Genomic DNA, 27,921 nt, shown 5'->3' on the forward strand with positions numbered 1-27,921 from the left:
TTTGCCCCAATTGCCTTCTCTTATCTTCCTCCTATTCCTGACTCTTTTTTTCTTCCCAGCTAATTCCCCTCCGACTTTCAGTTCTCTTTTCACATATTCAGATTTTATTCAGATGGTCACAGCTACTGTAACGTGTTCAGCTTCGATGGGGACCTCACATTCAGAAGGTAACATTTTATGAAATTACTCTCTATCCTCTGGCTTTTATAGTGCCTATACCTCTTCTTCTGAGATGTTCCCTAGGCCACAGAAGGGTGATATGGACGACCCAGTTAGGGCTTAGGACTTAGCACTTCAGCAATGCTTTCACCATGGCCCCGCTGCCAGAATATACTCGGCTAAGACTGAGAGCCGCGCCAGTTTATGGGTATAAATATACCTTTTTGTGTGTAGGAAGTTTAACTACATGCCCATTTATCAAAATATCAGTAAGAGTCTTACACAGGATCCATGATCTCACTAGCCATAAGGCTTCTGACTAGGCTTATAATTCGGTGTATGAATTTCTTCCTGAGAAGAGGGCCTTAAGATCCAACCAGGAAGCAACTGGTTACTCCAGGATCAGTGACGCCACTACTGTATCTATAGGCATCGCTTAGATTTTGGATGAGGGGTTGGTATTGTGGAAGGCAGAGTCTATGGCTAAATTAGAGTTTTGATGATTTATCCCCAGTAGTTTGCATAGCACCTGCTGGCATTACAAATGCTGGTCAGCAGAGAGAAGGGGAAACAGACTTAAAAAATATATTTATTGACTTTACATCTGGTTGTAGCCCTCCTCTTCAGCTCCCAGTCCCCTCTTGCACCTTGCACACTTCTCCCCCCATCCTCCCCTCTCCTTCTCCTCAGAGAACGGGTGGCCCCCCCTGGGTACCCACCAGACCTGGCACATTAAGCGGATGCAGGACTAGGCACTTCCCATTGAAACCAGACATTACAGCCCAGCTAGGGGACAGTATCCAAAGAGAAACATCAGTTGTTGGGGGTCCACGTGAAGACCAAGCTGTACCCCTGCTACATATGTGCAGGGGCCTAGGACCAGTCTGTGCATGCCCTTTGGTTGGTGGTTCAGTCAAGTGAGCCCCCATGGGCCTAGATTAGTTGACTCTGTGCACCTTCTCGTGAAGTCCTTGACCCCTCTGGCTCCCCCGGTCATTCCCCCAAACTCTTCCATTTGACTCCCTGAGTTCTGTCTAATGTTCAGCTGCGAGTCTCTGAATCTGTTTCCATCGGCTGCTAGGTAAAGCCGCTCCGAGGAGTTACGCTAGGCTCCCGTATACAAGCATAGCAGAGTAACACTGATAGTGTCAGAGACTGGTTCTCTCCGTAGACCAGTTGGGGCCTCCCCTATCCCAGGTATCTGGGAAGTCCCGGAGATGCCCCCATCTCCAATTTCTGTTCTATTCCCTGGCCCCTCCCCTTCCACTCCTAATCCCCACCCCTGCTCCCTTCTCTATTCCTTCTTCTACCCAATTCCCTCTGTCCACCCACCTCCAATGCCTGTTCTATTTCCCCTTCTGAATGAGATTCAAGCATCCTCCATTGGACCCGCCTTGTAACTTACTTAGCGTCTTGGGGGAGGGGGCGGGGCTGTGGATTGTAGCATGGTTATCCTGGACTGTAAGGCTAATACACTTAAAAGTGAGTACATACCATGCATTTCTTTTTGCGGTGGGGTTGCCTCACTCAGGATGATATTTTATAGTTTCATCCATTTCCATTAATTTCAAGATGTCCTGGTTTTTAATCGATGAGCAGTATTTCATTGTGTAAATGTACTACATTTTCTTTATCCATTCTTCAGTTGAGGGACATTTAGGTTGTTCTGGTTTCATACCAAGTGTTCTTTTGGTATGGTGGAGCATCTTTTGATGTCTCTTGAAAGCAGCAGAAAGTTCTTTTCTTTCTACAGCAAGACCAAGCATCTCTTGTCCACAACCTTTTTTATCCTCTCCTCCACCCAGCATAGTCTAAGATCTTACACCTTGCCCCTACCTTCCTAAGACTCTCCTTATTCACTCTGCAGCACCAAGCTTTCTATGGGCAGAGACCAGGCTCACCTGTCCCAGGGGTCCATTATTTGATTTGCAGCTGAGGCTTTGTCTTTGTGTCAAACTCTGATGGACACAAGGCAGCCAGACAGTCTGAATTGCCACTGAGATCTTTTTCAAACTGGAGACTCTCTTGTATAAATCTGGGTTATTTGTAGAGGGAGTTTCTAAACTGACCCAATGGCTGCTTCCGTAACTTCATAGATTGATAGTCTCAGTTTCATAGGGTTCAAATTGACTTTTCTGTGACGTCTTGCCTCTTCCTTGACAAAGTTGTCTAACATTACTTGTGTGTTTGGTGTTTTGGATAACTAAGGTCATGCTTAGATTAACCAGTGGAGTAGGGGAAGATGAAGAAAGGAGGGAAATTTGGAGGAGAAAAAAAAATGATGTTAGGAAGAACTAAGGGGGTGTTTATGTTTGTGAGAGAGAACTGTCCATAAGTGAACCCAATCATAAGCCTTGAGACAAGCTGGCTCCTGCAGGTAGGTCAGCTGACCAGTCAAACAAGTTGACTAAATTTGCCACAGCCGTGACATCTTAGAACTCTCCGCTCCTGCCTCTCTTCCTGGCTTCCATTCCTTTCCTTGTGGGACAGACTCACTTGGGGAGCACCCGGTTGCACAGGATTGTGAATGAACAAATCTGCTACTTCTCTGAAGCCCCTCTCCTAGCTTCTGAGGATCTACATCTGCTCTTCAACCTTGAAAATCAAATTTCTCGATGTTTACTTTGTATGGTGTATTTTGCAACTTTCCACGGAACCTTCCATTGGGACACAGTGGGAAAGAAATGTTACTTTGATTCCTTTATCTTTTGTCTGCCCACCGCAAGGTTAGCTGAAGGAAAGGAAAATGGAAGATTAGACACATTGTAGCAACCTTATGTACAGCATATCCCAGCAAGCTGCTCACTTCTTTCCCCGACTCTCTGACAGGAAAGAAGGCAAACTGAACACAGTCTGGTGAGCACTTAGCCTCTGGGCCATTTACTGCAGTCATTGTGGTGAGGCACAGGGACTCTGAGATCTGGGCCTGAGTCTTAATTCTGCAACAAGCTATTCCTTGCTAAGTGCTAGGGCCCAAGAGCTGACCTAACAGACCGGGTCTCAGCCTATGACATGACACAGTGACGGCACTGCCTCACTCACTAAGGCATTTCACAATATCACTTTCTTCACTGCTCTGTTCTTCATTTCCTAAGAACCAATACATGATAGTTATTATTTAACATTAGTAATGTTTCTTGTGATAAAGTGGCAAAAACAAACAAACAAAAAACAAAACATCAACAACAAAAACAAATGCTTTGTTCTCTTCCCTGGATAGACAATGAAAAGCAGGGAGAATCTTGCTGAAACACATAGGCCTTTTCTTGGGTTCGACCTCAGAGAATTTTGTCATATTGTAAAGGGGCACAGAGAGCCAAAATGGCCAATTCCAGATTGATAGAGTCCTCTGTGATTTTTTTTCTATGCTGTGATTCGTTGCTTCCTATTTTAAGTAGTCGTGGACATTTCAAGGTGTCCATGAGCTTGGGGAGAACAATGCAAAGTGAGACCTAGTCCAGAAACCCTTGTGGCTCAAGGGATAGTATCTGGGTTCTGGAAAGCACAGTGGGGACCCTCACATCCAGAGACTTTGTGAGCCTTGTTGAATAATTCTGGTAAAGAGCAGGCTGTAAAATCCTGAACTCCCCCAACAAAAAGGTCACACTCAATGAAAGAGACGCAGGAGCTAACACTCCCACCGGCTCCCCAGCGTGTAACCACTACTCACTGCATGAGATTTTAGAGGACGGTGATAAAAAAGCAAGTTTATAGAGACACAATGATACCACATTAAAAAAAAATGAAGTAATCACTGGGAAACATAGACCAAAGCAAAATGAATGCCGAATGTCCGGCTATGAAGCACAAACTCAGCCTGAATTCCCAATAAGTTAAAGCACAGACTGCGTAATTACAGCTTGTACACAAAATGCCTTTAAAGTTCTTCCATAAATCTGGAAGGAAAAAGAACAGTCTGTTTAGGACTACTAAAGCAACATTCCTTGCTGTGGGTTTATATAGGCACTAGCACAAGGGGTCCCCAAATACTTTTTAAAATATTTTTAATTATAAATAAGAAAGGACAGATTCTACTTTTACAATTTTGTTTCATTGTGGCTGCCAGGCACAAACACACACACACACACACACACACACACACACACACACACACACACACAAAGGGAGAGAGAATTCTAGAAGAACAGGAGAAGTTTCATTCATTCCAGACCTCTGATAGTGAAGTTTTAGTTTGACAGAACATGGATTACATTTAAATCCACTGTATTTTTTCCCCCTGAAAAACCACACACTACTTAACATCTTGAATGTTTTACATTGAATTTGTTAAAAGATTTTCTGCATATTTCTGAACCTGTATCATAATTTTTGCTTTTCCTTCTTTCTTTTTTTTTTTCAAATAAGGGAGATGATCAAGTTGACTAAGCAATAAGATGCAAATCATTCACCTAATGCAGAAATTCTGGCAATTACGGCTCTCTTATGGTGCTGGCCCTCTTTCCATGTGTTGAAATGAAACAGTTTCTTCGTAGACAGACCCATTAGTAGGGGAAAGAGTGATATTTAGCCCTTTGTTGTAAGAAAACTGGTGGCAGCTGCTGCACCCCATAGCTGAGCAATACCTCAGGAATGTGGCTGGCAATGAAGGAGCAGGCTATGAAATAACTGAAGCCTTAAACTATCGCCTCATCCCCAGCACCCAACCTTCTTGAGGGTGACAGTGTAGAGATCTCTATACAGATGGTATGGTGCGTTTCTCGCTTGGGTATTCCCTCATTACAGCTCATAATGCTACTGAGTCCTGTCTGTGTAACATGGAGATGTGTGGAATGAAGAAAGACAAGGGTGATCCTCCTTGCTCCCACAGCCCCACCAGAGCTTGACTTAGCTACATATGAAATATCTATAAGCTAAATTGAGATCGTAAGAGTCGGACCTCAAATATATAAGGTGATTGGATTTATTAAAAAGCATACATAATTGCTTTATAAGGTTTCCCAGTATCTCCAGTGTGGAAGAGGTATTACTCTCATTTTCCACTGCAGAGTTTTAGTGCTAACCACAGGACGAGTTTCTGATCTCTCTAAATGGTTAAAACCAAGCCAAGAAAAGTCTATTTGGGAAAACTAGAAAATATGAGGAGACCATTAAATAAATAAGACCTGAGAAATATCTATTGTCTTATGTTGACAAAATTGCCATGGTTTTCTTGTGAAGGGACTTTTCTCTCTGCCTGTGAGATGACACATTTGGTCTTTCTGAAGAGCAGTTTGCAATGTACAGTGGGCCCTTTGAAGTTCATATCCTTGGGTGTAGTCATTTCACTTTTTAGATTTTTCTAGGGAATTAATATGAAATGTAAGCAAATTTTATATACAGGTATGGTTCCGTCAATGTGTTTATAATGGCAAATACTTGGCAATGTATTTGGCCATAAGACTACAGTATAGCACAATAGCCTATGTATTTAACCATAAGAATACAGTGACAGACTGTAATACTGTGGAGTCCTTGATAACATTACAGAGAACCTTTGATGATGCAAGAAAGTGTTCAGAGCATAAAGTGAAAAAAAAAATATTCTACAGAAGAGCCTGGTCTAGTCACATAAAAACCTGGGTAAACCCAGCCAAACAAGACTGGAAGGAAATAAAATGTAGTCAGAAACCTCAAGCTAGTGCGGCTGCCGAGCAGAAAGCCCAGGTCTTCTGACAATAATTCTGAAGTCTCCAAACCATGGTGTGTGACAACATATCATTGCTTGTTTAAACATTTAGAAAAAAAAATCCACGCATAGAATTATTCTAGATCCCGTTATTATGTTGATAGATTTGAGGGTACAGGTAAGCCTGTTGATAATGCTCAACCTCTCCTGTCGTGTAGGTGGTTCATGTCCTCCCAACATTCAGTTTTCAGATTGTGTGCCTCTTACTACACGGAACCCCGGAAGAATCCATAATACACACAACACACACACACACACACATACACACACACACACATCCTTGGAAGGTTATTTGTTTTTTCAGAAGTTTCTAAATTGAACTAAATGACAAAATTACCAGGCTGATTTTCTAAAAATTCAGATTCGGTTCCCACCACAAGAGGTACTATTTTAGTATGTCTGGGGTAGAGTTCTGACCTCGACATTTTTAATAGTAATCTGGCAGGAGCATCTTTAAACCATCCTGAGGATGGTAGACGTTGTGTCTGAGGAGTTCCTCCACGCACAATGAGTTACACACGGTGGCTCCGCTGTTTAAACTTAGAAAACTCCTCCTCAAAACCAGTATTTATTTATGCCTTAAATCTTCTGGCCGCTGAGTTCTGTAACCACTTGCCTCCTTATTCACTGGTTAGTCCCCTGTTGCCCTGACTTGATTATTGTTGACCTTTGACTAACTAATGACCCCAGGTCTGAGTGGCTTCAAAAAACAAACACTCACCTTCTTCTAATTTCTATGGGTTAAAAATCTGAGTGACTGAAGTCCAGACAGTGGAGGATGGGGGAAAGCCACTTCCACGTCCAGTCTTATTGGCAAGGCTATATCTTTCTCCATTGGACTAGTTTATACTGGGGCATCTGACTTCCCTGTCGTAGGAGAGAAAAGAAATGAGAGAGTAAAAGCAAGATGATAAGAGAGAACAAGAAAGAAGCTGAATCAGAAAAATGTACATGAATATGAAAGACACACTCCTTGAATAACCTAACTTCAAAACTGATGCCATCATTTTTTTTTCCTGTTTGTTGGAAGCAAGTCAACTTTAGCACACATTCAAAAAGAGAAGTACGCATGAGTGCAGTTACTAGGCCCAGAGGTCACAATGGGATGTCTTAGAAGGAACTTGCCACACTGTTGGAAAACAGCAGAGAGAACACTCAAGACGGCTTTCAGCCTCCACCTTTTCATTGATACTTGATGATGACCTCCGATTACCAATGGCAGTTAAATCAGTAGGCCCAAAGCAATTTAGTTGAAGTCAAAGCAGTTTTTCTAAATACAGTAAGAAGTACAGATGTCAGGAACTGGAGAGACTCAGTCATCAGCTCTTGTTCTGTCTTTTAAAGAAACACACATTTCAAAGGGCTCTGGAATCAACTGTTTTCAACCTGTGTCTCCGGCCCTAACAGGTTGACCAGTTCTTCCAGAAGAAGATACTCAAACCTGCTCTGACCTCAAATGTAGCTTGTTCAGGGGGGTAACACAGATAAATCTCCTATCTCCCCTTTGATGATGGCCAAGAAATATTGAGTAAAATATTTTTTTTTACATTTTATATACATGATATATGTCTACACACACACACTTTATGGGGCCAGCTGGGACATGACAGTTCGCTTCACTATATAGCTCTGCCTTGGCGGCAGAGACTTCTACCAATGCGAATGAAGCTAGGTATCCAGACACAGCTACTCTAGTCACTAGACCTACCGTGCAAAGTTAAATCCCCTTGCCATCTGGTAGCCAGATGACCAGGGCTACAGTCATTTTCCAGCATCTCAGCTTGCTGTTGCGCCAGAGCCACAAATTAAAGCAGAAAATAGCAGCTGCCCTATGGCAGCTTTTAGCACAGAGCATTTTCTGTCTCTCCTCATGAAACCACTGGTGAGAAGAGGGTCTCCTTTGTCATTTCAGCTGCCAGGACATTTCATGCTAACGAACTGTGAAAGGGAAGTCACTAATGATATGAAATCCCTTTTTATGGCCAGGACTGGGTCACGGCCACCCGAGGGCCAGTGTGGTTTCCCTGTGGGACCGTTAGAAGACATCCCAGAAACCAAGGCTAAGCTGTTCATGGAAGGTGAGAGGACAGGCTAATCCAGAGCAGTGTCCAAGGACTCTGGGGACGTTGGCTCATTTCCACAGGCCGCCATCCTCTCTGTCTACAGCGTGTCACAGTTCGGCCAAGTCCAGGGGAAAGGAAAAGGTGAGATCCATTTGACAGACCACCTCGGCCAATTAAAACTAATCCTCAAGGTACCTATGTGAGTTACAGAAAGTGCCATAAAAATGGCTATCCCATTGAAGTTCATGTCTGCCTTAATTCAAGCCAGCTAATGGCCTGAAGACTTGCACAGAGGGGCAGTTAAGGCAAAGACTTGCGGGATAGTAGAAAGGTTTGCGCTCTGGAGTCAGAGAGCCTGGCTAATGTCATGTGCTATTTTTGCTCATGTAATTTTATGTCAAATGTCAGAAATGCCTGAATCTCACAGCTCCCTTTGGAAGGTAGCTCAGAAATATTAAGGTTATACGCATAGGAGGGCATATGTTAAAGCCACTAAAAAGTGTCATTTAAACCATTCTGCCCCTGTCAATAGAAATTTTGATATTGGAGTACAGTTCTTTCTGCTGGAGCACCCTCCCCCCCCTTTTGTTTTTGTTTTGTGTTGCTTGTTTGGCTGGTTTTATCGAGACAGGGTTTCTCTGTGTAGCCTTGGCTGTCCTAGACTACTTTGTAGACCAGGCTGGCCTTGAACTCTCGGAGATCCCCCTGCCTCTGCCTCCCTGTGCTGGGATTAAAGGCGTGTGCCACCACGCCCAGCAGAACCTTCTATCGTTAAGAGCAAGCATCTTTGAAAAAAACTCAAGATAGAATATGTGAACATTTGCTCAGCAGGGCTCCATAGAATATGAAAATTAATTTTAAAAAATGGGTCAGGTGAGGATTTGAGAGAATTCCTGATGTCCTTTGTGGTCCTTCCCCACCTCTACCTGATCACACCCTGATCAGAGAGCTACCCCTGCACTTCCTGTCACTACAGATTCGATTGTTCCCCACTCAGCCATGATTATTTTAAGACCGACCCACACTTCCCCACACAATAACACATTGCGTTTATTTTATTTTTTGATAACTCTCTAAAGTATATGGATTCACCACAGTTTGTCTTGCCATTCACTTGTTGATAATCACTTGATTGGCTTGCTATTTTATGGTACTTTATAAGGTATTTTTTTTTTTTAAAAAATGAGTGGCATATTGTAAAAATAATTTATTTCTGAATATCTGCCTGTTTGCATGAGTGTTATGTGCACCACATGCCTGCAGGTGCTCAAGGAGGCCAGAAGAGGGCGCTGGACCTCTTGGAACTGGACTTACTCAATGTGGGTGCTGGGAACTGAACCTGGCTCCTCTGCAAGAGCACTTTTCTTCAGCCCCAAGTAAGGAAGCTTTTTCCTAATAGGTGGTTTGTCCCATTTAGCCCAGAGAGCAGCCGTTCTCAGCCGTCCGAATGCTGTGACCCTTTAATAAAGTACCTCATGTTTTAGTGACCCCAACCATAAAATTATTTTTGTTGCTACTTTATGACAGTAATTTTGCCACTGTTATAAATTGTAATTCAAATATTTGTGTTTTTTGATGGTCTTAGGTGACCTCTGTGAAAGATTCTTTCAACTGCCAAAGGGGTCGTGACCCGACACGTTGAGAGCTGCTGCCATAGAATGCGGTTCAGAAAATAAACTTTCTGGAAACAGCCAGAAGTCAAGCATGCTCTTTCTTCCCTTGTGTGTGTAAAGCCCTATCCCAGCTCAGAGAAATTATAACTGGAGTGTTCCTTCGGCTGTATCCACAACATGCTGAGCCCAATGCTTTGAGGTGACAGGGTTTCCAGTGGGCCTAGATATCAGGACATTTTTGTCTTGATGGATAGATGTTTCAGAACTAATTTGGCACTAGGCAGTGGTGGCTCATGCCTTTAATCCCAACACTTGGGAGGCAGAGTCAGGGAAATGTCTATGGGTTCAAGGCCAGCCTGGTACACAGGTGAGTTTCAGAACAGCCAGGGCTACAGAGAAACCCTGTCTCGAAAAACCAAACCAAAACAAAACAGAATTCATTTGACTCATTTCCAGTGTGACATTTGGTGGAAGTAAATTCCCAGTAGAGCTGGCCAGCACACTTCTCATTAAAGCTTCTTCTGGTCTCCTTCCCCAGACCCAGCACAGGGCATCAGGCTACTGAGGAGCTAAGGGGGGAGGTCAGCCACCACAGTGAATAATAATGCAGAGACAGTCCAGGGGAAGGGAAGCCACAGGAGGCAAGCTTTGCTTTGGAATCACCATCTCAGAGCAAGATGGAGTAAGCCTTTCCTTTGGTGGCTCTTACGGGTGCTGGTGGGAGAGAGTACTTAACAGAAGTTCCCAAGGGACAATGAACCTCTGACATGCTCAGTTTAGAGAACACTGCACTCTTATGGAGTAGCTTTCAGTTTATTGCACAGAGTCCCTCAGGGTGAGGAGGCTCTGCATTAGTGTTGCCTGGACACTAATGCTGACATGTAATCCCTCACTGTTTGCCTTGAGCTCACAGAGCCATCCCTTCCCCACATTGTATCTTAGTGCTGGGGCCGGCTCTGGTCACAGTGGATCTTGAACTCAAGGTTATATATGTCAGCAAACCACGATTCACATTCAGAAGTGGCTTGAATGTCTGTCCTGTTACCGCCAAGTAGCAGGCTCCGGAAGGAAATGTCCGTGCAAATGACTCTCGGGTAGACCATGTTCAACCCAGCAGGAGAGAGAGTCCTGCTACCTTCTAAGTAAGAGCAACGCCCCTTCATACTGTAAGTGTCGGAACAGCTTGTGGGGGATGTGTGTTGGAAGCACACCGGTGGGGAACAGCATGAAGGAGGAAGGCTCCTGCCAGGTCTAAGCAGTTCATGCCATACCTCTTGCAGAGTCTTTACAAGACAGAACTGGTCCTTCCTAAAGAATTCAGTTACCCAGTGCATGAGCTGCCAACTAGCCAGACCCCGTACACACACACACACACATGTAAACGCAGAGTCCAGGAAACTACGAACCCAAGAATAAGGACTCAGCAGCAAATAGCTTCAGGCAAGTTTCCACAATTTCAGTTCTCTCATACACAAAATATGGGGACTCATTAGCCCGTTCTCCAAGTTTCCTGTGAAGATTTGGTGTGAGTGTAGGTGTGAGGGGGCTGACAAAGCATTGAGATGGTAGCACCTCTGCCCTCGCTCCAACGGAGATGGTCTCCTGCTTCAAACAGAAAAGCTGCTCTCCAGGGAGCACGAAGCTGGAAACTAACCCCTAGCTAGTGCCTGGAGTTCTCCCAGGGAGCAACTGGCAGAGTCTTTGCTCAGGCTGCTCCAGTGGCACGCAGATAAAGCTTTGTTTGCTCGTCTCCATGGAGACGGATGTGAAGGGAACGTCAGAGTGCCTGGAAATTTTCTTCATAAGAATATTTATACAATACCCAGAACAAGGTCTGGCTTTGCCCTTGTGACTAGAGATCACCACGACACTGAGGTATAAAGGCATGCTGGATATAAAGGGAACGTCTCTGCGCTTGTTCAGAGATCTTGTACATCTCCTCAGGTGCAGGCGTAAGGCCCTGAGGTATTTATATTAAACATCCATACTCCAGTACCATGTATATATACACACATTCCATATAAGCTTACTACAAAATTGCTGAGATATTCTCTAGCGAAAAGGCTCAAATCCGAGACCTTAGGACGTGAGCTCCTCCCTCATGCTGTTATATTTTGAATGTCCTTTCCTTATTCTCTCTGTATATGTGAGAAGATGTGTGTCTACATCTGTGTTGTTTGAAAGACTTACTGAAGCTCAGCAAAGGATAAAAACTGCTGTCCTTGACAAGACACTCCGATCCCACCCACACTAACTTTTCCTTCAGTTACAGGGCATCTCTGTTGTTCATGATAACTGCTTTTGGTGCCTTCTTCCAGGTTGGCTTGCAGTAAACCTCATCTGGCAGCCCATCTGGAAACGAGTTCAGCCACCAGCATGCGGGTGAGCGCACGCATGTGAACGCTCCATTTCCGTTTACTAACATAGAGACCACGTCTCACCTTGGTCTCTAGCTCTGCAGCCAAATAGAGTACAGGGTTCTTACTGATTTTTGTGACCTGAGGTTGGATTTTTCTCAATGAAAATGAAACATATTTGGGTCAATCATAGGAAGCGTGGAGCAAGCGAAGAAATGAGTCATAAATCCAGGTGCGGCCAAGTTGATACTAGACACGTACTGATTCTTGTTTTGGGTGTTGGCCAAGCAATGTAGCTGAGTCGAAACTGCACGAACTAGACAGATTTTTGGAACTTTTTCCTATGAAACATAATTTCTATTATTTACCTTACTCGTAAGTTCTAGCAAAAGGAAGTAAGTACCACTACAGATTGACTAGAACTCAGCCTGCAAGTTCTGAAGCCAACAGACTCAGAGTGAGAGAAATGCTGTACTCTGGTCCCTTGCATTTCTTACTGTCGGGCACAGATGTTCTAGCGGAAGGCGAAATGTTCTTAGTCCTTATTCAAGTTACATATGGAATTAATGTTCTATGAACCAGGAAGTTTTTATTTTTTATGTTTTTTAAGTCAATGAAAGTTAGCAACCTGGGGAGAGATTCAGGCAGTATCTGTTGTAGTTGGGTTTTTGCTTCTGGGATAAACACAAGGACCAAGAGCACCTTGGGGGAGAAAAGGGACTTATTTCATCTTACAGGCTGCATCCCTTTATGGAGGGAAGCCATGGAACTCAAGTCAGGAGTTCAAAGAAGAAGCCATGGAGGAGGTTTGACACCGGCTTGCTCGCAGGCCCCTGTTAAGCTGCTTTCCTTATGCAGTTCAGGCTTCCTGCCCAGGGATGCTACTGTCCACGGTTGGCTGGGCTCTTCTTGGATAATTAGCAGCTAAGAAAATACCCCATAGACATGCCCACAGGCCAATCTGATGGAAGCAGCTCCTCAGCTGAGGTCTCCTCTTCTTGGCTGTATCAAGTTGACAACCAAGATAAGCCATCACAGAGTATCTCTGAGGTTTCTGTTGGGGAATGGCAAAATGACTTCAAACTGCTGAAGTATTGGATGTGGTGTCACTTCCGCAGTAAACCATTGTACGTCAGGGATGGGGTGTGGTCCACTGGAGCGTCCAATGATGTGTTTCTTTTTTTTTAAGAGAAAGAACATTCGGATTCCATCCTTCCTCTCTTGTTCCTCTCTTGATCTCCCAAATGAAGGCTGATCAACAGCAGAGAGTAGTGGCTGTACCCCAAATTCACACCAGGAGAGAAAGCTACAATTGATCCTTGTGGTTTCCAATGCTCTACATCCCCAGGGAATTTTTTTTTTTAACAGACACAAAAATCCCTGGAGCTGGTTTTTCTTATCTAAATGGAGACATTTAGCCATTCCTACTCCAATGGCAGCCAGCCTGGCTTTTGCCCTCTTCTTCATTTTCAGAGACTAAATCCCACAGAACTTTCTACTTTGGACTTCCGAGTTTTGGAAAGAGCAAAGCCTGTAGGGGTCATTCATTTTGAGTAAGTTCTTTTTAATTATTTTTTCAGTGATAGAAAGACACTGTTGGCTGCTTGTTTGTTGTTTTTAAGTGACATTTCTGTGAAGAGAGTCAAGGTAGAATTTCCTCTCCATGTTTTGTTTGCTTCCTTGCTTCCCACTTCCCTTTGCTCAACTTGCCAAAACTAACATTTCTCTATGGCTTTGGTATGCTTTCTCCACTGGCAGGACTTTTGATCTATGGAGATTTAAAGTTTGGATCAAGCATTGGTGGCCAAGAGTTTGACAAAAAAAAAAAAAAAGGAAAGAAAAAAAAAGAAAGAAACACACGTTCTTAATGTCCTCAATGGCTTGTGTTTGAAAACATGGCATCTTCTTCTGTAAGATCTAACTAATTAGGTCAAATGGTGTTGGGAAGCTATCTGGTGCATGTAGAACACTATAGCTGACCAGAGATAAGTTTTTGAGAAGCTACGCACAAATCTCAGGACTAGGCATATGAGTTAGCAATCTTGAGGGAACCTGACCCAAGGCAAAAACAACTCCCTCATTCTGAATTCTAGCTGATACTGGTCCAGAAACTCTTACAGAGATATTGCAACTTTTTTCTTTTTCTTTAATCTGTTACCCATCCTTCTTCTAAGGAAAGGGGGGGGGTCCTAAATTTTCTGATTATTATACAACATCTTAAGCACAGAAGCAGTGATACCAGTGTTTCTGGATGACAGCTGTGTGGACAACAGTTTTAGCCTGTCCTACCAGCAGGGCCCATTCTTGCAGTGGCCCTGAGAATTTTGACTACTGAGAATGAGGTGAGCCAAGTGTGTGGAGATACTGAGCAGATTCGTGGATCCATGTGCCTTTTATAAATGCGTCACCAGAGAAAAATTACTCAGTTTAAACATTTTTACCAGGTGAGTTGAACATTGCAATAAGAAATGTGACAAAAAAAAAAACTAAGTTGTAAGGAAACCAGGCCTATTTAACACCCTGTAAGAGTTAGTCACAATTTTGTTTTAAAGACAAACAAGTGATTATTTTTGCTAAAGTAACAAGGTCTATAGTTCCTGAAAATCTCAGTTTTAAGTTTCTAATAAGACTGAGTATTTAATGGTTAGGGCTCTAAGCTGCCAACACAGAATCCATTCTGGTCAGTCTAAGCAGGAAAAGGGTTTATTCAAGAATGGCAGAGAAGTCATAAAAAGCCGGGGGTGGAAGGGAGGGGCAGAGCGCTCCAGGAATCATGTGTACCCATACCACAGCGGATGGAAAGGGTTTATTTGGCTCACAGGTTACACTCCATCATCCCAGAAAGTCTGTGCAAGAGCTCAATGCAGAAACCTGGGGGAACTGTCTTTGCCACTTGTGAGAAATTTGGGATGGATTCCAGCAGCTCTGGTATATTGGTCAGTGGACTAGGGGAGGGACATAGAGGAAGAAGAGGAAGAGAAGATGGGACTGGGATGAGATAAGGGAAGGAGCTACAGTTGGGATACAAAGTGAGTAAATTGCAATAACAGATAAGATAGATAGATAGATGATAGATAGATAGATAGATAGATAGATAGATAGATAGATAGATATTACAATGTCTCTGTCATCACACCAGTTCCTTGCAGACAGTTTCTCTGATTGCTCACTTTCAGAACCCATCCTCTTGTGAATGGGCATTATGGTTAGACTCTAGGTGGCTATTCCTGATGAATGTTTGCTACTGCAAATTAACACCACCTTCAACTGAGAAGTTAACAAACTGGAAAACAGCAGTTTCTGGTGTCCTTGCTATGATTGCTGATTGGTCTGCAGTGTATTGGGTATTTTCTGTGCTGGTTAGTTTTTCGTCAACTTAACACAACCTAGAGTTCCCCAGTAGTGTGTGGGATGGGTCAGTGGATTGGGCTGAGGTGTTCCTCCCTCAGCCCAGTCCTAGGTGTGCTTGATGTGTCCAAAGGGGTAGTTCTGTTGGCCACAATGCCATTGTCTTCCTGGAGCGAACAAAAATGAACTGGCTATAAACAGTGTCATCACTTTGATGTCCAGGATGACTGTAACAGTTCTCTTGAGTGCCCCTTTCCATGGCCAGAGCGCTGACTGAATCTTCAAGAGTCAGTGCTATGTAGGAGGCTCATCTTCTGGGCCCTAGGATGCATTTATATCCCAGATAGATGTGATCTAGGATACACATTCATCTGGGACAAAGAAGAAAATCTGTCAAATTGTACAAAGCTCACTTTGGTCATTTATTTTGCCTTTTGGTGGTATTACCCCCTAATCCCCATTTGGCCCTTTTATTACAGAGCCTCTGGCTTTTTATCTGTACTTGGGACCTTTCTTAGAGTCTGGACACATAGCATGCTTGTTTGGCTTGCAGTATACTTCATATTTTCTTTCCCCATGATTTTGTTTGAAGTTGCTCTTGGCAGTTATGTATTAAAGAGCATACTTAGTAATAGGTGAGAGGGAGGAAAAGAGTCAATGGAACTTTCCTTAAGCACAATGTTTTCGGCTTTGGCGTTTCAAGGACTGATAGGAGAAGGGAAGAGAAATAGAGAGTGTAAAGAAGAAAAGGATCCTTGAGGCAGAATGAGCCACATGAGCGAAGTCATGGGATGCTGGAAACAGAGAGTTACCCCCAGGCAGCTGTGAGCAGTTTGGTTTGGCTTCCATGTAGAAAGAGGGAGGAGGAGCAAGACAAGAGGTAAGTCTGGCTGGGTAAACTGGGCTAAATAAAATAAAAAAGAGGTAGGGGCAAGAGACATTGTCCAGGCCAATTCAGTCATAACAGGCCTCTAAGGTAAAATGGCTAACAAACTAAGAGGCTGCCAAACGTGGTTCACCGACCAGTCTCTACTGATCCATATTACAGTCACTGTAATTAACTGGGAAAATAGAATCCTGGAAAAAGTTTGTGTGTGAGAAGAAATGCAAGAAGCATTAAGAATCGTTTAAAATTGGCAAAGTCAGGTAGAGAAGACAGCAAAGTGACATTGCTATAGTGACTGTGTGGAAAGGAAGTTACCTGTTTATACCACAAGCAAGAGTCATCCCAGCCCCTATGGGTTTCAAGAAAATACAAACTGGAAAATAAGTAAGATGCAAATGAACATTACAAAAGTTTCAAATGATGCTGTCTTGAATCCAGTGACTTTACACTGTCCTCTGTCTGGATTCGGAGTCAGAGATCTTAGATCTAGAGTTTCCAGTCAAGTCAAGTCATCCACGTATTCATCATCTGTGCATCACCCATCAATCCTTTCTCTCATCCATTTAACCACCCCTCACCAATCCCTTGGACTTCAAATCCTGTATAACACATGAGCTCACTAATGAATACTTAGTAGAAACTTGAAATTTCTGCAAGAATGTAAGGGACAATCCTGGTCTCTGAATGTCTTAACTTTTGTTCAGATAACCCCCTTTTTCCTCCACTCTTCTTCCCTCTGTCTGTTGATTTGGATCTTAAATGACCACCAAAGTTACATAGGCTCAAGACTTGGTGTCTGTGTATGGAGCTATTGGAAGGTGGTGGAACCTTTCAAGTAGTTGAAAGGAAGTTAGGTCTTTAGGGATGTGCCCTCAAGAGGATGTTGGGATCAGTTCCCTTCCTGTCTTTTTCCTCTGTCACATGCCGTTGCCATGATGTGCTGTGTTGTTCTTGGCTCAAGATAGCCTTAGCAACCTCGGACTGAACCTTCTGAAACCATGAGCCCAAATAAAATTGGCCTCTATATTGTCTATCTCAAGAACAAAAAGGTGTCCAGCTCACCTACTTTGCAATGAGTAAGTGAATGCCTAATAATGAAAATCAACCTCCTGCGTAAGTGCCAAAGGAGTGTTTTTGAATCAGGAAAGTATTCAGTGACAAGGACATTGTCACCTCCTCTGAGAGGCTAACTTAAAAAAAAAAATGTACTTTTAAATTAACTTCATTAAACTGAATCTTTCAAGACCTTTCCAAGAATAAACTTGGGTTGGTTTAATCAAGTTTATGCTAATTTGCTCTAGCTATCCTAGGCCATGGAAACACTAACTGAATGGCATTTCTACTTATAATCTATCTCTTTAACTAGAGATCTCAAGCTCACCTCTGTGTCCCATCACTGGGCACACCAGCACACTGTTAGACCCTTTTAGGATGCAAGAAATAGAGACCTTCCCATGAGCTCTAATAAAGATAATAAGTAATGGATAATAAGGTAAAGGGATAATAAGTAATAGACAAAGCTGTCCCAGGAGCTGTCCTGCTGAACCCCGTGGCTATCGGGACACTTTTTTGGTTGTTGGTAGTTTTGTTGGTGGTGGTGTGCTCATGCATGTAGGGGTCAGAGGGCAACTTGTGGAGGTCTGTTTTCTCTTTCCATCATGTAGGTTTCAGGGATCAAACTCAGGTTTAACAGAAAGTACCGTGACCTGGTCTAATGCAGCTGTTTGGCCCACTGGGACACCTTTAAACAAAGTGTTTGTTTTGATCACTGAGAAGCAGGATCAGTCAATCAACATCAGTCACAATTCCACCAGACATTTGAGTCCATCTAAGTAACCTATGTTCTCCTTTCCTGCTACTATATATTTTTTTTCTAATCTCTCCTTGCCGTTGGTCCAAGAAAAAGGCCTGCTCCTCCGTGAGACACTTAGGGTGAACTTCTCCTGGGGGACAAACTTGTCTCACAAGTGTGACTTCTGTGACGCTGGCAACCAACACATCACTGTCCATGGTTGGTGTGCACCCCTGGTCTCACCAGCTGTGGTCAGGCTAGCAGAGTCACGAGTGACAAAAACTAGAAACCTACAGATGGGTTGGGAGTGCAAAGTGGCTGTGGATTCGGCAGTTCAGAGATCCTCTTTCATCCATAACCAACTCTCAGCAAATGCTTCTTGAGCAGAAAAGACTCACATAGATTCAAAAGAAAGGTACAGTCTCTGTAAAGACTCTGTGTGTCCAGATTCTAGCTTTTATGAATAAAGCTTCTGTGAACATGGTTGAGTAAATGTCCTAGTTGTGTACTTGAGCATCTTTTGGATATATGCTTAGGAGTGGTATAGCTGGATCTTGAGGAAACACTATTCCTAATTGTCTAAGAAAGCACCAGATTGATTTCCAAAGTGGTTGTATAAGTTTACATTCCCACCAGCAATGGAGGAGGGTTCCCCTTTCTCTAAATCCTCTCCAGCATGTGTTTCACTTGAGTTTTTGATCTTAGCCATTCTGATGGGTGTAAGGGGAAAACTTAGCATCAAATGTCCCTCAACTGAGGCATGGATACAGAAAGCGTGGAACATTTACTCAGTGGAATACTACTCAGCAATTAAAAACAAGGAAATCATGAAATTTTCAGGTAAATAGTGGGACCTAGAAAAGATCATCCTGATTGAGGTAGCCCAGAAGCAGAAAGACACACATGGTATATACTCACTCATAAGTGGATATTAGATATATAATATAGGATAAACATACTAAAATCTGTACACCTACAGAAGCTAAGCAAGAAGAAGGACCTTGGGTAAGATGATCAATCCTCACTCAGAAAGGCAAATGGGACAGACATTGCAAGAGGGAGAAAACAGGGAATAGGACAGGAGCCTACCACAGTGGGCCTCTGAAAGACTACCCAGCATGGTATCAAAACGGATGCTGAGACTCATAGCCAAACTTTGGGCAGAGTGCAGGGAATCTTATGAAAGAAGTGGGAGATAGAAAGACCTGGAGGGGACAGGATCTCTACAAGGAGAGCAACAGAACCCAAAAATCTGGGCACAGGGGTCTTTTCTGAGACTGATACTCCAACCAAGGACCATGACTGGAGATAACCTATAACTCTTGCGCAGATGTAGCCCAGGGCAGCTCAGTGTCCAAGTGGGTTCCCTAGTAAGAGCAACAGGGACTGTCTCTGACATAAACTCAGTGGCTGGGTCTTTGATCACTTCCACGTGAGGGAGGAGCAGCCTTACCAGGCCACAGAGGAAGACAATGCAGCCAGTCCTGATGAGACCTGATAAGCTAGTGTCAGGTGGAAGGGGAGGAGGACCTTCCCTATCAGTGGACTGGGGGAGGGATATGGGAGGAGATGAGGGAGGGAGGGTAGGATTTGGCGGGGATGATGGAGGGAGCTTCAAAGTGAATAAACTGTAATTAATAAAAATAAATTAATTTAAAGACTGTGTGTATAAAGAATGTTGCAGAGGCAGGAGAGATCAAGGGAAGTATATGCACAGCAATCTCTGACAGCACATTTAATAGCCTTCTATACTAATACTCTTTGCTACATAAATAAATTGGTGTATGTTATATTAGCAATGGCTTTTCCCATCCCCTAAGGAGAGATTCTGTAGGGTGTGATCTTATTTTTATTTTCTTTTTCTGAGACCATTTGGAGGATTACCTTCCAATAGATGTTGCAGGTAGTAGTGAAGCTAGGAACTTGGCAGTGTAAACTGAGGCTTGCTCCTTTCCTCTTCCTTTGTAGTTGCAGGGGTGTAGTGTTTAAGACAAGCAAGTTCAACATGATACTTTGTCTGTTTATGTACCACAAGAAACAAATTATAACTGTACGATAAGGTTAGGGCTCTAAATTCTCATAAAAAGTCATATCATGTGACTAGGGATACTATAAATGGAGCCTAGTTAGGACTCATTGAAAAAAAATGCCCTTGAAGTGTGCTCAATTAGAAAAATTTGAGAGAAAACATATCAGTCTAAAGTATAACTTTCCTCTTCTTCCCCCACCGAAAGGGCTACAACAGTTCTCCCTCCCTTCCTGGAGTCTGCGCTCAGTCACTGAGGAGGAGGCTGGAGGCATCCAGAGAATGCCTTGACACAGCCCAGCTGCCCATCACTGCAGATCTTGGGGCCCAAAGCCAATTCATTCCTGTAGGAAAGAAGAGGCACCCGAAGGAAATGGGGGAAGAAGAAACATTAAAGCAACAAAGAGCCAAAAAGATACCGAAGGTCTGAAAGAGGCAAAGAGGAAGAAGGATGGGTTCAAAAGATAGGTGGTCTGTCTGCAGGGCAGTGAGTGCCCCCTGTGCAGTTTCGGGGAGGAGTAGCTTGACCTGGTGTGTGTAACTGATTTCTTCTCTTTAGTGTGCGTCTATGTGGGTGGGAGGTGGGGGGAGCGGTGACAGGAATAAGACAGAGCCTTTTAGTGATGACATCTGAGCCCTTCATGCAGGTCCAGGGAGAGCTTATTTGATGAACAGAGGAAAACAGAGGCAGGGCAGGGGAGGAGGCAGTGATAATGGGTCATCTATGGTCAACAGGCAGACAGAAGCCACTTCCTTCAAGGTTTCGTGGGAAGGGAAGGTCATAGCTCAAGTCACCACACCAATGTGCAAAAGATGTTTGGGTAGAGGAAGCAGTGCTATCAGAATGGCTCTTCCCCTGGTTCTTACAAAGAAAACAGAACACATAGGCATCATTTTAACTCTTCAGGGACATGGAGTCCTAACAAGTTTCTAATGTATACAGGATTGTAAATGGAAATCAATTTCCACCAAAATGATATGCAAAAAAAATATTTCTAGAATCTCTTAGTTTACTGTTCCTCCTCTGGTGAGTTGTTTTAATAAATGAAACTTTATTTACACTGAATTTTATAGATTCTCACATGACCTCAGTTTCCCCAGTCTTAAATTCTTACGCTATAGAAGTTTTCACAAGATCTCTGCAATTGGTTGCAAGCAAAATATAATGTGGTCAAATTACGGAGCACTGCCACTGGCTGGTGATGAGCTAGGATATGATGAGAGAATTGTAATGATGGCCACCACCTGGTGATTGATTACTGCTTGAAAACAACTGGGCTTTACATTTCATCTCATTTAATTCACCCCAAAACGTGGTGGGGTGTGACCTCCACTTTGCAGATGTGGAGTGAGTGAGTGAGTGAGCTGTCCATTTCGTAAGTCATAAGTAACAGAGCCCAAAGCTCTTAGGAGTAGCCTTCTGATGGAAAGCAGGCGGTACGCAGAGCTTGGGATGACCATTGAAAGAGGAATAAAAATTGAATGTGGAAAGTAGAGGATAACGCAAATGGGATGGAGACACACGAGTGAAAATAAAGAGCGCTGGGGAGGCCAGACTGCTTGGGATTGAGTTCATGCTAGTTTCTAGGAAGACATGGGTTTAGAAAGAAAGACAGAGCCAAATGGGGAAGCTGCTGAAATGCAGCCTGAGAGATCTGCACATAATTCATCATGGGACAGGGACTCCTTGGGTGGATTCATTTTGGAGTGATGTAAGCAGTTCATCTGATTTAATTTTTTCATACCGTTTTAAAAGTGGCAGTTTGAGGGCAGCCATGATTTTAGCGGGAAGTTTGAGGCAGGAGAGAGAGGAAAATGAGGAAAAAGTCACATTCACTAGACAGTATTTACAGGACTAAAGGAAAATACTTTGAGAAACTTAGTCACTGACCTGTCAGGCCACCAAATACAGAAAGAAGGGAGAAAGTAGAAGAAAAATAAATTTATTCACCCTTTAGACACCATAAGCTTGGGTACGATTGGTTAATATGTGTCAGGTAATATTGCATTCAAGTTGAGTGAGTTAAGCAAGCATAGAGCTGCTTCGATGGTCATAGCAAGTAACTGTTGATCGTAAGTTAGGTGTTCCAGCTTTGGGCGAGCAAGTCCACTAAAGTGGGCTGCTCGCTGTGAGACTCAGTTCAGAGGCAGCTTTAAACAAAGGAGTGAAAACTGGTGCATTTTATTAAGGGCCTCTGGGCCAGAAACTTCCATATGTGTTGGGTCCTTTGGGCCTCTCCAGTAAAATAAATTACCACTCCTCTGTAGCAGCTGTGGAAATAGGCAGAGAGCATGAGCTAGAAGCCAAAAGCTACAAAGGTAGAGAAAGAGGGATTTTGAGCTTGGCTTCCTTCCTTCCTTCTTTCCTTCCTTTCTTCCCTCCCTCCCTCCCTCCCTCCCTCCCTCCCTCCCTCCCTCCCTCCCTTCCTCCCTTCCTTCCTTCCTTCCTTTCCTCCCTTCTTCACTCCTTCCCTCCCTTCCTTCCCTCCTTCCCTCCCTCCCTCCCTCCCTCCCTCCCTCCCTCCCTCCCTCCCTCCCTCCCTCCCTTCCTTCCTTCCTTCCTTCCTTCCTTCCTTCCTTCCTTCCTTCCTTTTTCCTTCATTCCTTTCTACCTACCCCCACCAAATCCCTCTCTCTCCTCTTTCCAGGGTCTTCTATAGCCCAGGCTGCCCTTGAACTATATGTAGCCAAGGCTGCCCTTGAGCTCTTGATTTTTTTTGCCTCGGCCTCCCAAGGTGTGCTTCTACGCCTAGCAAACCCTGGCAATCAAAGCCAGGACGTTGTACGTGCCAGGCAATCACTCTACCACTAAGCTCTATCTCCTATTTGAACTTGGCTCTTTCTAACCCTAAGTCTAATGCTTTATCTTATCCGGGTTAAAACTAATAAACAAAGAAAAGCCAAAGACTGGGAGGGAAAAAGAAGCAATAGGATGAGATTCTAAGAGAATTTTAAAAATCCAAGTCATGTCCCTTTGTTTTGATGTTAGCTTTAGTTTGTGATCTATATGGGGCTTCTCCGGACTGGGCTAGATATACAGTGGCTCTCCTGGAGCACTGGAGTTTATGCAAAGGAATCACCCTCTTTCTCTCTTCCTTACAAAGAGGGGGGCCTGAGGGAGTCCTCCTTGATACAAGCATGCTGGTTTGCTGAGACTGCCTTAACCCTTGAAAATTTATGTCGGTGACTTCACTATAAAAACAAACCAATTTTACCTGACTTTTCAGGAGGCAACAGTCGGAAGAAAAATGAGACAGAGCCTGTGATTCTTACCAGAGCCTCTCTCACCAGCGGAATGATTTGTAGCGAAAATGCAAAGACTGCAGACGAAAGAGAAAAAGGATGGTGAGAAGTAAGAGTTACTGTTCATCCAGTTCTGAACAGGGAAAGGAGGTAAGCCTTGGGATAAAATGTGCCACACTTGATACATCCTTCATGAGGTATGATGCAAGTTGATTTTGCATTCATAGAAGGTGGGTCTATTTTTCCCCTGATCTTTATAAAAACACCTTGAGACACTTATAAGAGGGACATGCCACCAAGCCTCGAAACACCGCAGACAACTTCACAGAAATGTGGATTGGGCATGGGCTGGTGTTGATACTAGTCTATACCAGTGAGGAAAATGGGACTTCCATCATCCTTTAGCTTAGGGGGTAAATGGCTTGATGCAGGAGTAAGGACATACCGTATAAGGATGGTGGAGACGAGAGTGGTGGCTGCGCTGCAGCCGGAACAGTTAGTAGGCTGTTTGGAGGTGGTAGTTCTCAGGGGTGTAATCCAGTGTATAGAAGAATGTGACTTGAATATTAATGATAATGATTAGAGTGCTCAGAAGTGCCTTTAGATAACTGAGACTAACAGGCGTAATGGGATTGCCAAGACCTGCTACCAACTGTCTTTTAAAAACAGGGACCATGCTTTAGATATGATCCCATCCCCCAACTACTGCCCCAGATCCTTATTCTAAAGCACTCACGTCACAGGCTGGTCGAGGGTGAGACTTCTTTGGCCACCATTTAAATTCCTGGACTTTGGGTCTATGTGACCTAAAGGAAACCCCTGGGATAATATGTGCTAATCTTGTATGTAAATCTGCTGGCATCTTCTTCCAAAGCGGAACTCTGCCCTGCTTTCTCCACGTGGACTAGAAATACAGATCTTCTGGAGTGAGCTGGGCGTTTTCCAAAACTGGACTTGTGGCATCCCAGTGGATCCTAAAGCCAGTAACCGAGACCTTGACTTCTCCAGAAGAGAACTCTCTGCTCCAGTGAGGGCCACAACTCAGCTCATCTACGTCACTCCACCAGGAGAGCTCATTGGTACAAACACTAGTGCTGGCGTTGTTTGACGTAGATTGGCAGGACTATTAGTCAAAGCAAAAACAAATGTCTCAATCGCTTCATATTTTTGTTCTTCATTCCCCTAGGCTCCTGCGATAATTGTGTCTTTCCACCAGCCCTTATGGTACACAGTTCTAATTAATTAGTTCTTTTACCAGGAATTCTTAGTGAACAGAGGTCAGGGGCAGTGGACCGCCAGTGTTCATCGTGATGAGTTTAAAAGTAACGAGTTACTTTAATGGGCTTATATTGTGAAACAGGGTAGAAAGCTAAGCCATTGAGTCAGCTTGGCGGGTTGTCTTCCAGATAGAGGGTGTCTCACAATTCTCACTCTGCATCTCTTACACCCTGGACTCAGAGGATCTTGGCATTTTATTATCTTGTGTTCTTCCTGAGTATAACTGTCATTTTGTTCACACTCTCCTTCAAGAAGAAAAATCTGATGCTCGTCTGCATGAGAGACAGAAGCCAGGGTCCATCTGCAGTGGTCTCACTTGCCACCCTTCGCCACAGAACTACCCTACGACTGCACTGAAGCCCCCAGACAGCAGTCGAGCTTGGTGGAGAGCTTGGGCGTGGCCACATCTGACTGAATTAGGACTTGCGTTGGACAATCCTTGTTCCTGATTGGGAAAGAGGCCCCATTGCCCAACTTTTCCTCCTCTCTCCTTTCCCTTCAGTATCAGATATTCACCACAGTCTAAAGATTCCCTGCCGAATACTGCTTCCCCCTTTGTAATTTTATTGTCTTTACTTCACAATAAATCTCTTACATACTAATCTCCCATCTTAGAATCTGCTCCTCCAGGGATCTGAGCTAGCATATCTCTATACTACCTCAGCAGATACGTCTTTCTTCTTAAAACACATTGGAGAGTTTTATTAACTCGATCGCACGGCATCTCACATCACAGCTATAGCTTTCTTGACATGCCTGGCCTTCAAAGAGAGCCATTTATCACATCAACTAAGCCTATTCAAAACCAAGTTTTGGATCCTCATATTGTTTGTAATGAAATGCCATCTCCTGGGGGTGGCTTATGGAGAGAAAGGGCCATTTTAAGTCAACACCCCACACACTAGCGCGTTGCCAAGGCTTTACAAGTTGGATTGCGGCCTGAAGAGAGCAAGCATGGAGGGAGGGGAGGGCCCCTGAACATGTCTGGAGGTGATAACAAGAGCAGCCGTGTTTCAGAAGGGTTTACGAGGGTTCTTGGAGGGGACCCTTGAGAAGCCTACCACTTTTATGCCACTTGGCATCTTGTCGTTTTTGGCACAAGCTAAGTTAGAGCTTGGAATGAGGTTATCACAGTCTATTTGTTCTGCCAAAGAACTGGCTACTGCTTCGAGTCTGCGTTCCTCTCATCTTATTTGCTTCTGCCTTGCCAGACACACTCCCCTGCGGTTCCTGGTAGCCCCACTGGTAGCTGATAGCGTGACTGCTAGAAGTACGAGTGTAAGACAGAGCCAAGAAAACCAAACAACCTGCGCTTTGCTATTTATCCACTCCGTGTTTGCAGCCTGGCATTCTTGACGACTGTTGGAACCCCTCTCCTTACTAGAAGGCATTATCAGCTAGACAGCAGACACATACTTCTTCTATTATCTAATGCCTCTGCACAAGGCGTTGAAAACATCAATTCCTTCAGTTATGTTTTGGTGTGCCCAAATACATAGAAGCAAGAAAACATTACAATGCCTCAACTCAGACATGATTTAATCCAAGGTAGCAATCACACGACTAGCAAGTACTTTCAAGGAAGCAGAATTACAAGACTTCAACACAGATGATAGCCCCCTACAAAGAGCCTTCTTTCCATGACTATACTTTAGCATCAGCCATACATCAATCCCCGAGGCCTTTTGGCATCTGTGAAACTATGTTGGTTGATTTTGTTTATTTTTATGCCTTCTTTGGAGATTGGAAGAAACTGGATGTCATCACAGAATAACCCTGTCTGAAGGCAGGAATCCCTTTTCTCTAGAGTGGCCATATCCAAAGCAGCCATTAGTTCCCAAAGACAAGTGAAGACAAGTCCAGTGCTGTATTACCTTTGAAAATGTCTGCATGACAGCCATGTGGTACCAAAGCGGTGGGGGCAGGGAAAATGGGCCCCCCCCACATCCCCAGCCTCACTCGTCTGAGGATGGACAGATTTATAAGTAGGATTGTATACTGTGTTTTGTTAGTTGAACTATTCTACCAGGCTTGTCTCTGAAATGGCCAATTCTCTCACTTTCCCTTTCTCTTCTCTAGAGGCAGAAATGACCAACCCTTCTTTCAGCAAAGGACTCTTTTCACTGCTTGGGTTTTCATTTTTAAGAATTATCTATTGACTTCCTACTGTGGAAGACAGAATTTCATTCTCCTTCATTCCTACCCCTTCCCTAGTCTCCACCATCTCATCTGCTTTTAATCTCTTATCTTTATTTCAATCTAATGTAGTTTTGGCTAAGTCAGTATTAAATATTTAAATTTTCATAACCATTTAATTATTTGGGGTAGGTAAGTCTTTTGCTATTTTTATGCTCTTATGTCAAAGTAGCATTAAGCTCTCAATTAAACATTGTCCAACTCCTCCGGCTGATTTCATCTTAGAGCAATATTTTGGAGCCTTCTCAACTCTACTCATGAGGTGCCTTCATCTTTTCTGTCTGGATGGTTGATGTCCTTCTCCTTTGCTGCATCTCTCTTTCCTGCATGCTGTCTTTTCTTCTCTGACTTCATCTGCTACTTGGGTGGGGTACTTCCTTCCTACAGCAGTTTCTTGAGACAGAGCGTGCAGGGGTTGTTGTTAAGTTTTACATGCTCAAAAGTGTCCTTATTCTGTCTGCTTTTGCAGTGTTTAGTATGACTGCAGAATCCTAGGGTGGAGATAATTTCCCGCCAGAATGCTGACGGCATTATTATTTCATTGTTCTAACTTCCAATGCCATGTCTGAATAGAAGGATGTCTTTCTGATTCCTGTCCTTTGTATTTTCTGTCTGAAAGCTAATGTGATTTGGTTATGTCCCACTGAGGTGGATCTGTAATATAAAAATTCATGGCTTTCAAATACAAAACATTTAAAAAATTACTTCCTTGTTAGTTTCTTTCTTTGTTGTGTCTAGTCTCTTTTACTGGGTTATCTATTATTTTCATGGTGGTCTTTTCACTTTATTTTTTTAAATTTTTATTATTTATTTATGTATTTATATTTTTATTTATTACAATTTATTTGCTACTTAATTTTTTAAATTTCTATTTTTATGTAGTATGTGTGTTTGTGCATGTATAAGTGTGTGCGTGTGTGTGTGTGTGTGTGGATGTGTGTGTGTGTGTGAGGGTGGGCATCTGTGTGTCACATAAATGTTTGGAAGTCAGAGGACAAGTTTCGGGAGGGGGTTCTTTCCTATCTTTACTTGGGCTCCAGGGAACTCATGTTCTCAGGCTTGTGCAAGCACACTGACCATCTTGTCTACCATGTGTTAGCCCTTTGACACGGACCTAATTTCCATAACTTCCCTTTCTACTTCCCGTCTTTTGTCTTTTGCTTTTTGCTGTACTTGTTATAAGATCTCTCTGATCCTTACGCAGAAATTTTCATTTGTGCTATTATATTTTTAATTTCTAGTTGATTGTTTTTTTCTATAAATGATTTTTTTAT

General features: G+C 43.4%; 1 long non-coding RNA gene across 3 annotated transcripts; it reads left to right on the forward strand.

Moving 5' to 3' along the window:
* Positions 1–27,285, forward strand: LOC132649014 (uncharacterized). 3 transcript variants are annotated; one of them, XR_009587411.1, is made up of 4 exons: positions 1–167; positions 20,139–20,461; positions 23,158–23,323; positions 24,704–27,285. It is a non-coding gene; the product is annotated as an uncharacterized LOC132649014 (long non-coding RNA). The 3 variants fall into 3 exon arrangements; XR_009587424.1 differs by having other exon boundaries at positions 20,139–20,354; XR_009587413.1 differs by lacking the exon at positions 20,139–20,461.
* Positions 27,286–27,921: the final 636 nt, after the last annotated feature.

Source organism: Meriones unguiculatus, chromosome 1, assembly GCF_030254825.1.
Source record: "Meriones unguiculatus strain TT.TT164.6M chromosome 1, Bangor_MerUng_6.1, whole genome shotgun sequence".
NCBI lineage: Eukaryota > Metazoa > Chordata > Mammalia > Rodentia > Muridae > Meriones > Meriones unguiculatus.